Below are 6,370 nucleotides of genomic sequence, written 5' to 3'. Positions count from 1 at the left end.
AAAGAATGAACTAGATAACTATCTGACATCATACACAAAAATTCAAAACAAAGATGTGAATGTAAGACCTGAAACTTTAAAATGCCTGGAATAAAACAGGGGATAAATTCCCCAATTTTGACTACACTGATGTTTTTGTGAATTTGACTCCATTGGCAATGAAAATGTAAGCCCAAATAAACAAATGGAATTACATCAAACTAAACCTCTGCACAGTGACAGAAACTATCAACAAAATGAAAGGATAACTTACTGAATGGGAGAAGATATTCACAAATCATATAAATGAAAGTAGTTAATACTCAAATGTCTGGGCCAGCCGGGCAGATCAACGCGGTACCTGAGGGAGGAAGCAGGGGCTTGGTATAGGACAGGGGTATGCAAGGAGTGGAGACAAAGCCAGGATCATCACCAGTCTCATTTATTCAGGAATGTGTACAAGGTTATATAGGGTTCAGAGGAGGAGGTCTCTCCTTATCTAGAACAAGGAGAGACCACCAATGCAAACAAGCCACAAGGAGCAAGCAAGGGGAAGGGTTCAGTCACAATAGGAAACTTGAAACCTTCACTGGAGCTAACATGCAGTACCTGCTTCAGGCAAGAACCCGGATGTTCAGGTCGGGCCCCGACACTCAAAATATAAAGAACTCATACAACTCAACATAAAAACAAACAGCTTGATTAAAAAATTAGATATATCTTTAAAGAAGTCAATAGCTGACAAATAGGCACGTGGAAACCTGTCCATCATTACTTATCAGGGAAGTATAGTTCAAACCACAGCGAGATACTTCCTCATACTTGTGAGAGTAGGTATTATCAAAAACAGAAGCTATAACAAGTGATGATGAAAATATGAAGAAAAGGGAAATCATATCCGCTGTTGGTGGGAATCTATACTGATATGACTGCTATGAAAAACAGTTTAAAGAATCCTCAAAAAATTAATAGAAATAGCATATGAACTAGCTATTCCACTTTTGGTTGATTGGAGAATATAAAAACACTAATTTGAAGAGATATATATATGCACTCCAGTGTTCATTACAGGATTATTTTCAATAATCAAGAAGTACCCATTGATGGATAGATGGATGGACGGAAATGGTATATATACACAATAAAATACTATTCAGCTTTAAAATTATAGCATGAAGTCTTGACATTTGCAGCAACATGGATAGACCTAGGAGGTATTGTGCTTAGTGAAATAAGATAGATGGGGGAAAACAAATGCTATATTATTTCACTGACATGTGGAAGATAAAGAAACAAAGCAAGCAGGTAAACAAAACAAAACAAACTCTTAGATTCTGAGAACAGAATGGTGGTTACCAGGTGGAAGGGTGCTGGGGAAGAAAGTAAAACAGGTAAAGGGGGTTAATTGTATGGTGGTAGATGAAAATTAGTCTTTGGTGGTGATTATGATGTAGCATACACAGATGTTAAAATATAATGCTTGTATATAGAAACTATATAACATTATAAAATAATGGATAAAAATTTAACCCCACCTTCATACTTCTAATAGTGTGCTAACGAAGAAGCTTTTGGCTGGGTGTGGGATGGGAGAAAGAAATAAAATAGGCTAGGGAGGGGGAAGAAAAAGTGTGAACTCTTTTGGGAGAAAGTATGTATTTTCCCCTTTTCAGATTGGTCATGGTCATGATCTCAGATTATCTTTCTTGAAGAATGTTCTTTAATGCACTTCTTATAGTTCTTGGAAGAAATATTATCTTGTCAAGCATTTATTCCCAATTGAGAACTGTGGATTTAGATCTGCATCTCAGGCTTACCCTTGGTATGTGCTGAGTACAAAGGCAAATGGATTATCTGCAGTCTATAATGATTTCTCTCTCAATGCATTTCACTTTAATCAAATACAATGTGATCCTTGTTTTGATAATTTTGGTGTCATTTACCTTTTTGAGAATTTGTGGAAAGCTGTGTACCTATTCCTGAGAAAAATGTATCTATGTGTTTACATAAATAAAATCTGGCATATAATTTCAGGGCATCCATAATCCATTTGTAGATTCTCAGGCTGAGAGGAGTGTTGTGTCAAAAGAGTGAATGCTTCCTTCCATTTGGCTCAGAGAGAGCAGAGGGAACAGATGGAGTTCCTCAGTAAAGACAGATGCTGGAGCAATGGAGAAATAGGGGTTAAAGCCCATTGGCAGCTCCTGAGATCTGAATGGTGCCAGAGACTCTAAGTGCTAGGGAACCTGAACCCCAGAAATTCTGGAAAGTCATGATCCAGCAGTGACCCCACTTCTGTAGTTCAGGAAACCAAAAGAGTGCTATAGGCTGTCATTCACTGTATTCATTCAGCCTGTCATTCAGACTATGTTCCTGTTTTATAACCTCAAGTGTATTGCTATTATTTTGACTTGTGGGAGAAGAAGGACCATGGAGGAATTTCCTTGGTACTTGGGCCAGAGCTAAATGAGAAGGGATGAGTTGTTTAAATCCTTATAATACTGAGTGAAGCCTGAGTCAAACATATCTTGGACTACAACTAGGGGTCTTTGATATTTCCTCCTGGGTAGTTTTACTTTGGGTCCAGATATTGTTCCATCACAATTTTTGAGAGAATCATAGCTATTTTTTGCTCTGAACTTGTTTTTTTTTAATTTTATTTATAAGGTTTATCCTTATTTAATAAAATTGACAAGTGGTTTCACATTGCTAAAGTGAGAATAGAACTTTCTACAAGGAAATTGCCAGCCAGGTATATTTTGAAGGCGAGAGAAACAGGGAAACATCCCAGGGTCCATCTGGACACTTTTTCCAATAGCAAGAGTCCTATAGGGAACTATTTGAATCTTATGTCCTTCAGCATATCAGAGTCAAATTCCTTTATTCTCAACAAGAGCCTGCCAACTATGACCTACAGACCAAATATGGCTTACATTTGTATAGCTGTGAAGCATACTATATAACCCATAAGGGCTAAACTAATATTCTATATGGCCCTTCACAAAAATTTCTGCAATCCTTGTTCTGAGCAATTTTCTATTATTTTGCGTTATTAATACAATGGTAGAATGTACTAATCAGCCCACAGCAAATGTCCAGTCTGCTTGAGAGTTACATTTCTCATCCTAAAACTGTAAGCTGCCATTCTGGTTGTGTTCAGTCGTTTCTTGGGAGCTTTGTTAGCGAGGGTAGGCAACCTCAATCTCATCATTTCTGGAACATTAGGAACTATGTTTCTTAGTGTGAAGTGAGGATAAGACCAGGTCTGAGATGAATTCATCAAGCGTGTGTCTCTCTTTGGTGACCCATGGGAGAGGGTGCCGACTGGCATTCTCTGGATGGCTGCTCCCTTGAAATTGCTGGCCTTTCTCCTGTAAAGGTCTACAGCTACATTTTTAACTTAAATTACTTGCTTTAGCAGTTTAGACCAAATGGAGAGTCTGAAATGATATATTTATTCCTCATCCTTTTTAATAATCTCCTTCCTTTTGAAAATATTTGAATGTAGATGGTGTCTTTTGCAGTCGTTCAAATCCATGGTAGATTAGAAAAGTGTAATCAATCTTACCTGGGATTCTCCAAGTAGGGCTTGCAATTACACTTCAATTCACTGAGCCCTTCTTTCCCCAAACCACACCCATTGGCTTAGTGTAGATTGGAGGACATATGTTCCTTTGATCACAATTAACTGAAATGACTATGCGATATTTACATGGAGCTTTTAAAATATTTAAGTATGTAACACTAATGGTACCTGGTTGTTTTACTTATTGCATTTTAAATTTGAGCAATGTATTATTCATGGCCGGTCAGAAATCCATAATGCATGAATCTCCTCGGATGCACTCTTGCTCATGTGCATGTTTGGCTCTCCAATTTCCTGAGATCGTCCCCGGGAACTGCTGCCATCCACTGCATGCATAAACACTTCCAAGTCATGTGGTCTTCTGTGGAGGGTACTGGCTTTATCTGAAGAACTCAGAATCATTCACGGGCATGATTCCACCAATTCTTATAAAATTCTGGGGAGTGTGTTAGAGGCAGATGCTGTCACCTGGATTTTACAGCTCAGCAGATAGAGACACAGATCATTTGAATGGAAAGCACAAGTGCATGGCCTTTCAGCACAGTGGGACAGGGAATGGAAGGCAGATCTCCAACACTAGATCAATCAGTCAACCAATCAGTATTACTGAGTGCACATTCTTGGCTCAGCATGGGACTAGCTGTTGTGCCAGACCATTTTATGTCTTGCTTATATGACTGGGGTATTCTGCCATCTTGAAAAAATATTATTTTTTGTCAGTGAATTTTCTTGTGAACCAGGCTATAAATTGAGAATAAACAGGGAATAAAGAGGAGGGAATTATGCGATGGGAGGGAATAGAGTCACTGTTTGAATGCAGATATCCTCCCAATGCGATGATTCCACAGATTTTTTACTCTATTCCCAAAACTGTTTTCAGGGCGAAGGAAAAAATAGCAATTTTGTAGCTATACAATATGCTATGATGGTGAGCAAAACTCCATGTATTTAGGTGTTTTACATTCACTAACAATGGTATTTCTTAGAATTCTATGACTGACTCAATACCCAAATGCTGACAATTCACCACTGCTCTGATCAAATGACATTGTTGTGCATTTTAAATGTAACTGAAAAAGAAATAACTCGATATCTATGCTGTTGAAATGAGGCTGTTTAGTGAACCAAAATAAGTGAACCAAAATAATGTTGATATAGTATCATTTTTTAATTTGTTTTATTTTTTATTGAGGTAACATTGATTTATAACCCTGTACATCATTTGGGGGTATAGGCTCACACCTCTTCAGATCTATGTTTCCCATTGCTTATTATAAGATAATAATAATTTAAAGATAACTTTAAGTGACAGCATAAAGATGAAGCCTAGGAAAGGACATAAATCATAGAATTGTGTGTCTACTCACTCTCTCCTATACACATCAATTTTATAAACAGGAAACTAAAGGCTGTGGACAAAAAGTGTCTTGGCCCAGACACAGAGCTACAGTTGGAACTGAGAGTAGAAATCCAAGTATCCTAACTCTTGTTTTTAAATTTTTTTAAAAGATTTATTTATTTATGCATACAAGAGCTGGGGTACAGTCCAGAGGTGTGGGGGGTGAGAGGATTCACCAGAGACAGAGTGGGGAGCAGAACAGGCAGATTGACTGAAGTACACTGCTGAAAGGAGCAGTGGGTGAGTTAGGAGAGGTCTGCTGTGCCATGTGGATAGTTCCCTGGCTGGGCATGGAACTCATGCTGCAGGGGCTGCGATAGCTTCATAGGTTGTGGCTTAACTCCTTGCACCACCAGGGAGACCCCAAGTATCCTAACTCTTAATCGAGTTCTCTTTCCACTGCATTTGAACTTTACCCTTTGTACAGGAACCCAGGCAATCAAGTCTGTCACCATCTCCCTTCATTAGCTGGTTAATTAGCAAGTATTGGGAAATCATCTTAAAAAAGTGTCATGGATTCCCCCCGCCCCATGGATGTTCTTTATTCAGTAGCATAAATGTTGTCAGAGATTGTATATTGGTGCTTTGAGCTAGAGAGAAAACCAGAAATCTCTGCTGCCAACCTTTTCTCCAAAAAAACAAAACAAAACAAAACAAAACAAAAACAAAAACAACAACAAAAAATCCAAACTGCATCCATTTGCAGCCATTAACTGGAACCTGGGAGGCTGCGTTAGCAGGTGACTCCAACAACTTAATGAGATGCTCCTGTGCAGTGTGATCAACAGAGTTTGGGGGCGGGCGCCACATCTCTGAAACTCTCCCACTCTCTAGACAAATGCAGAGGGCACGGTGGGCAGTCAAAAAAACAGGGTGAATTAGTGTCAAGGAACATCTTTTATTCATGGGAGTAATACATCAGAGGGAACTGAGCATGGCTTAGTTTTGTCACAGAAATAAAATGAGAAGCACTGGAAAGTTGGCACTTTGTCAAAATGCCATTTATGAGTTGTGCAGTACACACTCGGCACTTTGTGCAAAACTGTCTGGTTTACTTATGAGTTTGTTTATGGACTTCAATGTGTACATATCTATGGAAACTCCTTAAAATGAAGGACTAGCTGGCCTCCCCGGTGGCACAGAGGTTGAGCGCTGGGCTGCGAAGCTGCCCGCAGCCTCTGCAGCGCCGGTTCAATCCCCGGCCGCCAGTGAGGGTCCCACATGGCGGGTAGACCTCTCCTGTTGCAACCGCTGCACCCCTTAGCAGTGCACTTTGTCAGTCTGCCTGTTCTGCTCCTTGCTCTGGCTCTGGTGAATGCTCTCAACCTCCCTCGCTTCTGACTGTACCCAGTGCTTGTATAAATAAATAAATAAATCTTAAAAAAAAAAAGTTTGACTTTAAAAAA

This window comes from Talpa occidentalis, unplaced genomic scaffold (genome assembly GCF_014898055.3).
Source record: "Talpa occidentalis isolate TD23 unplaced genomic scaffold, MPIMG_talOcc4v2.1 talOcc4.8, whole genome shotgun sequence".
Lineage (NCBI taxonomy): Eukaryota > Metazoa > Chordata > Mammalia > Eulipotyphla > Talpidae > Talpa > Talpa occidentalis.
The sequence above is the reverse complement of the archived record's forward strand: the minus strand, read 5'-3'. Positions refer to the sequence as shown.